Here is an 11,168-nt window from a genome sequence, read left to right on the forward strand (position 1 = left end):
TTTAATGTTGGTGGCATAACACAAGCAACCAAAGGCTTTCATGTGGCTGTAATGGGGTGTGGTGTTATAGAGCTTTTCATATGGTGTGCTTTTGGAGAGGACAAGTATGGGTAATATATTTATTATATAAGCAGCAGTAAGAATGCTTTCCCCCCAAAAGGTAAGTGGTAAGTGAGATTGGAATCGTATAGCACAAGCAACGTTTAAGAGATGACGATGTTTGCGCTCGACGACTCCATTTTGTTGTGATGTTGCTGGGCAAGAATGTTGAAAAAGAATTCCCAAATCATTAAAAAATGGACACATTGAAAGAAACTCACTCTCATTGTCTACCCTGACTTGTTTAATATTGCATTGGAATTGTGTTTTAACAAAGGCTATAAAGGATTTTAGTAAGTTTTGTGTTTCGGATTTAAAAGCCATAAGATGCACCTAAGTGTAGCGGGAGAAATCATCCACAATATTTAAAAAATAACGGGCACCGGAATGTGAATGAGTGCGATGGGGACCCCAAATGTCACAATGTATGAGTTCAAAAGGTGCATGTGTTGAAATTGAACTTTAATTGAAAGGTAAACGAGTTTGTTTTGCCATCAGGCAAATTTCACAATGCTTATTAGGATGAAAGGAAACATTGGGAATTGTTCTATATAAAAATTGTAATGGTGCAACAGAGGGATGTCCTAGGTCGTAGTGCCATAAATTTGGAGTGGTGGAGACAGCGTTGGTTCAAATTTCTGGTGGTGGCTTGATGGCTGTGTGTTTGGACAAATAGTAGAGACCGTTATGGTCCTTCCCCAGGCCAATCACCTTCATCGTTTTCAGGTCTTGTAAAATACAAAAATTAGGATGGAAAATGACAATACAACATAAGTCACGAGTAATTTTACTGACTGAGAGTAAGTTGACCCGAAAGGAAGATACATGAAGGACAATTTTTATGAATAAATTTGGTTTAAGTTGTACTAATCCAACATATAGGATATCTATATGTGAGCCATTAGGTAAACCAACAGTATCATGGTAAGGTGTTTGATTTAAAAGATGAGATGAAGAGGATATATGATCACAAGCACTACTATCAATAATCCAGGCTAAATAGTCTTCAGTATTGGGTTTACCTGTCACGTTTCCACAAAACTGATTTTTACTGAGTAAAGCCCTTATTTGATTGTACTTCTCCTCTGTGAAGTGTGGAAAGTTCTGATGTGTATTTTCTGCAGTGGCGGGTTTGGCATCGTGAACATTGTTAGTTGTGGTATGCTTGTTCTTGTTTGGTGGCTTGACTGCCTTGCCATGGAACTTGTGCCCTAGTGGAAAGCCGATAATGTAGAATCAGCAATCAACTGTGTGTGCATCATCTTCATAGTATGTGCAAAGAAAGGATTTCCCTTTATTGTCTTGTGATTTTGCCGGCTGCTTATTTCCTGTGTTCTTTGTGCCTTTCGTCACGTTCATGGCATGAATAGTTACATCACGAGCATTGGCAAGTTACCCCTGTTTTTCTTCTTGGAGTAGAAGTGAGTAGATTTTTCTAATATTCAGAAGTGGCCACATCAAAAGAATTTGTCCACGAACAGCAGAATATGTGTCATTCAATCCCATGAGGAACTGGAGGATTTGCTTCTGCTCTTCCCTTTCAGCAATCTTCTTCAACCCTTCACAATTACATGAAGGTGGAGGATTGTACGATCCCAGTTCGTCCCAAAATGACTAAAGTGTTGTGTAGTAAGCTGTTATGGACTGTTGTTGTTGACGATGTTCAACGATCCTTCGTTTGAGTTCGAAAATACGGGAAAGATTACCTTGTGAGAACCAATCTTAAAGGTCTGACCAGACCTCAGTGGCTATATTGGAAAATATCATAATATTGGTTATGGTTGGGCTAACTGAGTTGAAGATCCATGATTTCACGATCTGATTGCATCTTCTCCAAGCTCCATATTTTTTATCATCCTCTGACAGCGCTTTAATTGAGCTGTCGACAAAGTCGAGTTTGTTCTTGGCCTCAAGAGAAATCACCATGGCATGACTCCATGTCGCGTAGTTGTCACCCTCTAAGAGTTGAGTGACAAGAGAGTGCTCAGTGCGATCTGAGTGGTGAATATAATAGGGATCATTGAAATCCATAACCTCTATAGGTGAGGTGATGGTGGTTGACTTTTTTGTTAGAGTTTCAAACATGGTGGTCGATGATATTGGCCGAAGCAAAAGTGAGCAATATTAGGCACCAGGGAGGTGCTCTTGTACCATAAAGAATTTGATAATGAAGAAAAGGCTTTCTTGTATATTTCTATGTATCTGTACAACTTGTTTATAATACTTATATAGGAATACATTTAGTTTAAATAAGTAAACTAGCAGACAAATAGCTAAACTTTAGGACCTAATTACAGTGATTACAATTTGATTTATTCTCTAATATTTGATCCACAAATCAAGCTTTGATTGACGTTGACCTTGATTTCTAACATTTTCAAGATTAGCCTACCTTTTACAATTCTTATAAATTTAACCAAATTTTCATGTAAAATTTCTAAATTACCCCCTTCACCTATCCACCACAGCCCCACCCCACCCTGTCTCTTCTCTAGTTAGGCACTCAAAACTGATGTGAAGAAATATATGTGGCATACCTGAGATCTGAAAGTTTCCTACAGACAAAAAAAAAGGTGATGTTACACTGTTACAATACTATGCAAACAACTTCTGAATTACTTCCTTAATTAGCAAGCTCTTGTGTGCACCAATAACATGCAACTGGGACTTCATCGGCTTCGTAACCAGAAATTAATGTCCAATGCAGTAAGTAAAAATTATGACATGCAACTGAGAAGTAGCATTATAATAGTAGAATATGCAGAAATATGACTACTTTTCTAATTGAAGAAATTATGAAGGGAAAAAAAAGGAAATGGTTTACAAAAAATGAGGACTCAAAATGTGCAGAAATGCTTTAATGGAAGCAAATTTGAACAACCCATGATTCTTATTATTCCACATATCATAGAAAACGATGACATGAAAAAGTACCTGCAAGAAGCGTTGCTGATTTAGATGCATTTTTGGAAATCTTCTATGGTATGGAGAGAGCGAGATATGGTGGCATGTTGGTCACAGTGGGCGCGGCGGCGGCGGTGGATTTGGAGAAGATACAGGTGGGGTAGGGTGGGGTGGGGACTGTGGGGTGGGGTGCTGGGAGTCGAAGAGAGAGGGGGAAGAAGAGACAAGGGAGAATGGAGGGGCAATTTAGAACTTTTGTATGAATTTTTTGTTAAATTTGTAAGAATTGTAAACGGTAGGCTAAAAATTATTTTGTGGTAATAAAATATGGCTAATTATCAAAATTTCTCAAGGGAAGATGAACATTGAGAAAGATAAAGAACTAGAGAGAGAATTTAAAGAGAGAAATAAGACTTTTGTATTAATTGAGAAAATTACTAACTAATTAAATTTATGAGTTGTAATTTCTAATATACTAAACACAATACAAGGTTACTTGTAACTAATTAACCCACTAACAAATCACTTAATAGCCCAACAATATTCTAATAATTTTGGCTAATTGGCAGTGATTATCTAATTACCAATGATCAAGAGACACCTGTCTTCAATAGACAATGCATTGAAACAATGTGTCAGTGCATCGACAAAATAACTTATTCTGTAAAAGTGAAAGATACGTAGTATATTACTGTCGAAATCTAGGAGACAAACTGAATAAATAAATTATTGCACCAAAAATTTCAGGTGCATATATGTGTCAGGTGAAATGCGACAACGCTCAATGCATCGACAAAATAACTTATTATGTAGAAGTGTAAGATTATTAAGATACGTAGTATATTACTGTCAGAATCTAGGAGACAATGCACTGGATAAATAAATTAATGCTCCAAAATTTTCGGGTGCATATGTATGTCAAATGAAATGCGACAGCGCACCGACAAAATAGTTGATTCTCTAAACATTTTGGATAAAGTATATTAGTGTCGAACGTAAAGGCACAACCGACAAAATAATTAATGCTCCAAAAATTATATTTATATCTAATGATTTTTTTTAATTATTAGAAGCGATATTACTACTATAAGGGCAAGATTTGAACTCATGATACAGTGAGTGAAGAGTAAAGCCTTATCCACCAGAACAATCCACAACTTGCTAAATCCGAAGATTATTAGGTAAAATTAAATTTCACTATATATGTTTCAATCTAGCAAGCACGTGCACGATATTCATATATGAAGATTAATCGGTCAAATTCAATCTCACTATATTAGTGCATGCTTACTAGCTATACTCGTATAATGTTTTTACCTCTTTATGGTAATGTTAATAGTGTCCTCCATGATTCTTTGGCTAACTTGGTTGTTTTAATTTCTTCACAAAAAGAAAAAAAAATCTAAATAAAGTTATGTGAAAGTCCATGATATTAATAGACAGGATTTTTGTTTTTTCATGTAATGTAAACATATGTAGAAAGATTTTTCAGTGTGCTTGGAACACAAATATATATGTCATAAGTGATTATACAAGTACAAGAACACTTAAAAAAACAATTCTCTCCACTTGTATAATAACATACCGTGTTCTTGAAAAAATCTCTTAACTATGTGCTTATCCAGTTCAGCTTTTTCTTGAAAGTTTTCTTAGGATGTGTCCAAGTCGCACAAATCCTAAGTGCAGATACATAAAGCTCTCACAAGACGATATCTGTCCCTCACTTACAGAATCTCACTGCATTTAAGTTCATACATAAAACTTTAATTGAATCCAACTTCAAGTCCGGTTTTCACTCCTTTATAAACCCCTCTAAGCACTACTTCCTCCAACCCAGCTCTCTCTCTCTCTCTCTCAGTTTACCTTGTTTTCATCGTCCAAACCAATCACCATGTCAAACAGTGCCACCAACTCTGAAGACAGCACGGCCAACTCTGGCGAAAAAGATCTCTTCAAGTGCACCCGTTGTGAGAAAGGTTTCTCCTCTGGTCAGGCCTTGGGTGGTCACCAAAACGCCCACCGCTACGAAAATAACATGAGGAGACTCGCAGATGCCATTGGAACCCATGGAAGTAACCCCTATGTTGCTGCTGCTCTGGTGGAGGTCCAGTCGGCTGCTTTCGCTGCCTACCAGATGCCTCTGGAGATGAATGTAGCCGGATGGGGTTATCATGGGATAGTCCAGCATACTGTTAACCTGCTTGCAGCTTCAAGTATTGGTGCTTATCATTTTCATGAGGTTGCTTTTGCAATGATTAGGTCAGAAGTGGATAATCAACTGAAGGAGGCCCAAGAGGGTGTTATTAACTATACAAGAGATTATCTAGCTGAGTGGGAAAATAATAATGCCACTAATTGTTGGAATGGTGCAGCTGCAGGGTCGGTGAGGTCTTCTGAAAGGACTGTGACTGACCCAATTTTTAGGGTTGGTCATGATGGTGAGGAAATGACTTCCGAGCAAAGGGATGATGATTTGGATTTGGAGCTCAAACTCTAGGGCTTGGATTTTGAAGAGCTGATGCGGAGTCTCTATATATACCAAGGTGCTTAGATCTGGTTTATGGATGAATAATGTATATATGGGAATAATGAGTTTGAGTCATGTAATTGTGGGATTATTAGAGGGTCTTGTAAGTTACAGTTTGGAGCTAGCTAGCTAGATCTTAATGGCTTGCTCTCTTGTTTTAGTGTTATGATTTCTGAACTATATATAATGCTCTAAGCATCAATATATTAATGGTTGTTTTTCTAGTTTAACATCCACCCTTTTCATGAAAATAATTTGTTGTTAAATAATGCCAGACTTCATTTCTTGGGATGCCCATTAATTTGCAAAAATAGTTTGGTGCCGCCTAAAAAGTGCTACAAGAACACTATATAAAAAAACTATTTTAATACTAAAACACTATAAATGCACTAGAAGGACACTAAATTAACAGATGGACTTTCAAAATGATACACCTTAGCCTGAGCTCCGTGAAATTTAAAGTCTCTAATTAAACACACACTTAGGGTTATTAGAACTATAATAATTTGGCTGAGTTGCAATTAGTACAGACATGGTTTTTTTGCATTAATTTGAGGCTTCATGATATCTTTTTCAGGCCACGCGTGGTCTAGATGAATTCCCAGTGTAAACGTACAAAAAATTACTTCTACCACACAATCCTTTCTTAAACCATCAAATTATGCCACAAAATATGTTTCCTCATCTGTTATCATCCTGCGTTGTTGCGCATCTCCCAACCAACCCTCCCACCAAGGACCAAGATTGTCCCACCCCATTGACTTAAGTACATCGCCACTGCAATAGGCCAGAGAGACGAGCTATGCAACTCAAATTCAAGTCAGTAAGGCGGCACAATAGTGGAAATAACCAACTATATATGGAACTATAAAAGTTAATTGTAATGGAGCTTGGTCCTCTGATACGTTAGTGGGAAGGGCTGGTTGGTGGTCCGCTACATCGCAGGGTGGTGGTATATCAAGGGAGGCAGTCGAGGCGGGTTCCTGGCCATGACTATTTTGGTTGTTGAAGTGGAAGCGGTTGTTTTTTTTGCAGTGCAGAAGGGTATTCAAAGTTGATTATGGAATTTTATGCTATTAATCTGGTCCGGATGTTGCCGGACCTAGAGGTGGATGCATCCATTGATGAGATCATTCATAATTTCTTTCAGGTGGATAAGCATTTTGATTCAATATATTCTCGTATGCGCCATGACAATGCAACCTAGCAGCTCACTCGGTGGCTTTATTTGTTACTAGAAATGGTGATAATCATGGATGAGTTTTGATGTTTCTGGAGTGGTTCTTCAACACGCTTGCTAAAGATATAAACATTTCGTTAGGTATTAAATTAAATTTTGGGAAAAAAAATATGGGAGACTTTGGATGCGGTCCTTAGCTATGAATATTCTTTGATTAAAACCTTGTTGGTTTTTAATTTTTGATCGAGGTCCCTGAAATCAATTTGATAATTTATTTCTATGTACGTTACTATATTTTTTAAATTAAAAATTAGAAATTTTAATTGTTTATATAAATGAGATTTTAAATGAAAAACCATAATTTGTGGGATTAAAAATATAAAAATACTATTGTGTGTGTTTATATATAAACATGGGTACATTCATCAAAATTAACCAAAAAAATTATTGTATCCAAACATGGGTACATTCTTCAAAATAACAAAAAAAAAAAAAAAAAAAAAAAAAAAAAAAAAGATATTAGGCTTAATAACATTAGTAAATTTCTTCAATTAAACTTGACATGGATACATTTTAAAATCAAAGAAAACAGAATGTACCCATTAAGTTTAAAAATGGATTAAAAAAATTGAATAGATTATATAAAAAAAAATGGTACATTTTACATATAACAAAATAAAAAGTTTTACATGAATAGGTACATATAATTAGCATGGGAGCATGGCTACATTTAGCAAAAATAAAAAGTACCAAAAAAAAAAAAAGGGTACAAATACAAATAAACTTTAAAAAATATGGGCACAAAAAGAATTTAATATATGGATACAAATTAAAACTGAAAAGAAAATTGGTACAAATTTAAAATGGATACAAACTAAAACTAAAAATATATGATAAAAAATTTAGTCATAAATATAAATATACTAATTGTAACATTTTTAACATTAAATGAATATATTTAGAAATAAAAAAAAATTTATTGAAATAATTAATGATATTATTAATAACTAATGACCTTGATCAAAAATTGAAAAAGAATAAGATTTTAATCAATGGAATAGCAAAAGGAAGGACGAAAACCTAATTTCTCCAAAAAATATACTATGGATCGTTGATGAAGTTGGGTGGAACATATATTTACGGTAACTATTTGCTACAATTACTATCATGTACGTAGTTCTCTGACTAGGAGGTATGTTGTTTGCTTAAGGACAGATGCATGATCAATAAGCTACCAAAAACATTGGTCGCTCACATGCATACAAAAATACATATTAACTCGTTATTATTAGTACATTTTATACAATGGTTTGATTCTAAAATTACGTCTTGTGCTCATTAGAGTCGGTGTTTCTAAAAAAATACATTTCATTATGACATTTGTATTTTCTTGAAGACATGTACAAGAAGAATTTTTTCCCCAATCTTCCAATTTATCTATTAATAAGGCAGTTCTAATATAATGTTTAAGTAATGCTACATTTACCATATTTGTATTATCCCTCTAACATATGTAGGCTCTTTCAAGACATGTGACCCTCATCTCTATTAGAGATGTAGTATAAATGTGGTATGAAAATGTAGTGAGAGCTAATATTTTATATTGTTTTATGCTAAATTGATAGTTTATATATATATATATATATATATATATATATATTTGATATTTTCAAAAGATAATGTTAGAAAGGTTAATTTTTTAAAACTAAATTTACAAATCAAAAAATATGATTTTTGATGATTAAATTATTATTTAGGTATCGATTAATCGATTAATATGCTTATTTTTATTAATGATATATCATTTAATTTATAAATTTAATTTAAAATTTTAATTTTCATAACAATTTTGAAAATCATTTGTTAGTTTCTGTTCACTATACTGTTTGGGGGCAGAAGTTTAAGCAGATTACACTTTTAACCCATGAAATTCAGAGCCATGACAACCTTTGGAGAAGACAGGTAGGTGTTTACAGGAGATTTTTCGGTGTGATTGTTACACAGGATGATACATTACGTATAATTTCATAAAAGATGGAATATGTATGTCAAAAAGTTAATAACTTAAAAAATATAATTTTTCATTACTTTCATAAAAACATGTGATGTATCGTCCATCTTTCCGTCACAATTAAAAAAATTTCGGTATTTAGATCACCGTTCTCCAGCCTCCAAATGGGAACATCTGCAATATCAGTTACAGTCTGCAGTGCCAGATTTTTTTTTCTCTCTTCTTTATATGCTTGGCGGTGGGGCCCAAATTTGCTCATGCAAATTCAATACAGAAACGTTTTCTCCTTTTTTTTGACATTTCATGTTTTTCTTTTTGGGAAAATTGACATTTCATGTTTTGTTAAATATAAATATTAGGAAATAATTTTTTATTTCAAAGGAAAGGAAATAGTTGGTCAGTTGAAAAGGAAAACGGAAATTTTATTTAAACTCGTGTAACTTATTTTTACATCTAATTTAAATTTTAAATATTAATTATCTATTTTACCCTATTGCATAATTACTATTAAGTACAAAATGAAATGAATAATAAAACTCAAATTTATCAATAAACTCAAACACTATAATTAAACCATACGATCACTTTTTGTTTATCTTACATTCATTCCGGCTAAAACCCTAATAGTTCTCATAGAGAAAAATAAATTTTTTTATTGATGGATGATGATTTTGAAATTTTGAATCCTCCAACCAAGGTATAACTCAATTTATGAATTTTTTGTTCGTTTGATTTCAATTTTTTTAGAGTTTAGAAAATGTGTATTTTGATTTTAATTTTTTTTTTTTCAATCAATCCCACATAGTTTGTTTATCTTTCTGTAATAGCAAATTGCTGCAGTCGCTCTCCCACTATCCATTTGTACCCAAAAAGACTTGCAAATATTTTCTCTGACGGATCAAGCCTGTAGTTCAACATGGAAGAAAAATTGTAACTTTGTAGGTGGCGCTACTGTTACTTGTATGCCATCTTTTGTCATACGATTTCATTTGTGGAGTTAGCGGAACATATTCCATTAGTTGTTTTCAATCTTCATAGAGTTATCCATTATTTATTCCAAATCAATAAATTTCAGTCTGTAAATTCTCAGTAATTATTTCTCGCTTCATATTCTTTGGGCCCTATGTGTCAATTTCTGAATGAACTGGGGAACAAGATTCAACCAAATGCAAAACACATGCTGCTCTTGTCAAAAAACAAAATCTACCAGCAGCATCTGCATCATTATATTCGCTGAGCGCGACTACCTTCTTTATAAAAACTTGATTACTATACGTTGCAACGTAGCTCCAGGTTTGTAACAGGACGTGTAACTGGAAAGAAACGCAAGTGTTGCACAACATACTGTGTTCCATTCACTCCAGTAAGATGAATAACACACCGCTTGACTGGATCAATAACAATTGTCTCGAGTCCTACAACATTCTCTATCAAATACATGACATGTTCAACAACATTTCTTCGACCACGCTACCCTACTACTTCTACTACCTTGAGGTTATGATGGGGAAATTTGTCAACCATGTCTGAATTCACACCCTAATTCTCACTGTCCATTCCCAGACGGCGTAAAGATAGAGTTAGCAATCAAATGGGTGTAAAAATAAATTCACATATTGAATTGGATTTATAGGGGTATATTAGGTAATAAATTTGGGTTTAAAGAGATATTAATAGTTTAGTTAAAAATCAAGTGGGTGCACAGAATAAGTTTGGTGTAAAGATAGGTTACATGGGTTTAAATAAAATTTCTCAAAGGAAAATCCATTTGGATTTTGTGTAATTTATCTCAAATTCAGTCAATGAATCCATTTGGATTTAAACCTTAATGGCACTGCGATCTTCGAATCAATTATAGTGATCATTTATTTATTATCAGATATGGTTTGACCTTTAAATTCATTTAAGATATTAATTTTCTTACATTTTAAGAAAAATATTAAATGCAAAATAAAAAGGGAAAACAACAACATAAAATAAAAGAATAACTTGAATAATCTTACGTTTCAGAAGAAACATTAAATTCGAGATAAAAATGTGACAAACAAGTTAATTAAAATATCACCAAACTAAACTAAATTGACGGTACATAACGCAATCAGTCACAATAATTATTTATTTTCCTTCATACCTAGTCTCAAAATATAATATACATGCAAGCAGCGAAGAGAGCTCACAGTGGCCACAACCTTGTCCTCATTCTTCCTAATTTCTTGAAGATGACCAAAATTTGATTAATAAGCATTTGAGCATAAAGAATTGGAGATAAAGTATCACTCTTCCTAAACAATACAATATTAAAATGAAAAATAAATATAAAAAAAATAAAAATTCAACCCACTGGACATTATTAGGGATGTGGGCAAAGAGGCTGAGGTTGGAGCATATAAAGTGAAAAGCATAGTAAGTGCCGACATCGTGGAAGACAATACAAAAGGAGTTGAGGT

The 11,168-nt window shown here is 33.8% G+C and overlaps 1 pseudogene; it reads right to left on the minus strand.

Annotated features, from left to right (window-relative positions):
* Positions 1-784: 784 nt before the first annotated feature.
* On the minus strand, positions 785-2,184 carry LOC148692474 (uncharacterized; annotated as a pseudogene).
* Between the last annotated feature and the right edge of the window lie 8,984 nt (positions 2,185-11,168).

Source organism: Pyrus communis, chromosome 12 (assembly GCF_041283825.1).
Source record: "Pyrus communis isolate YQ-2024b chromosome 12, ASM4128382v1, whole genome shotgun sequence".
Taxonomy (NCBI): Eukaryota; Viridiplantae; Streptophyta; class Magnoliopsida; order Rosales; family Rosaceae; genus Pyrus; species Pyrus communis.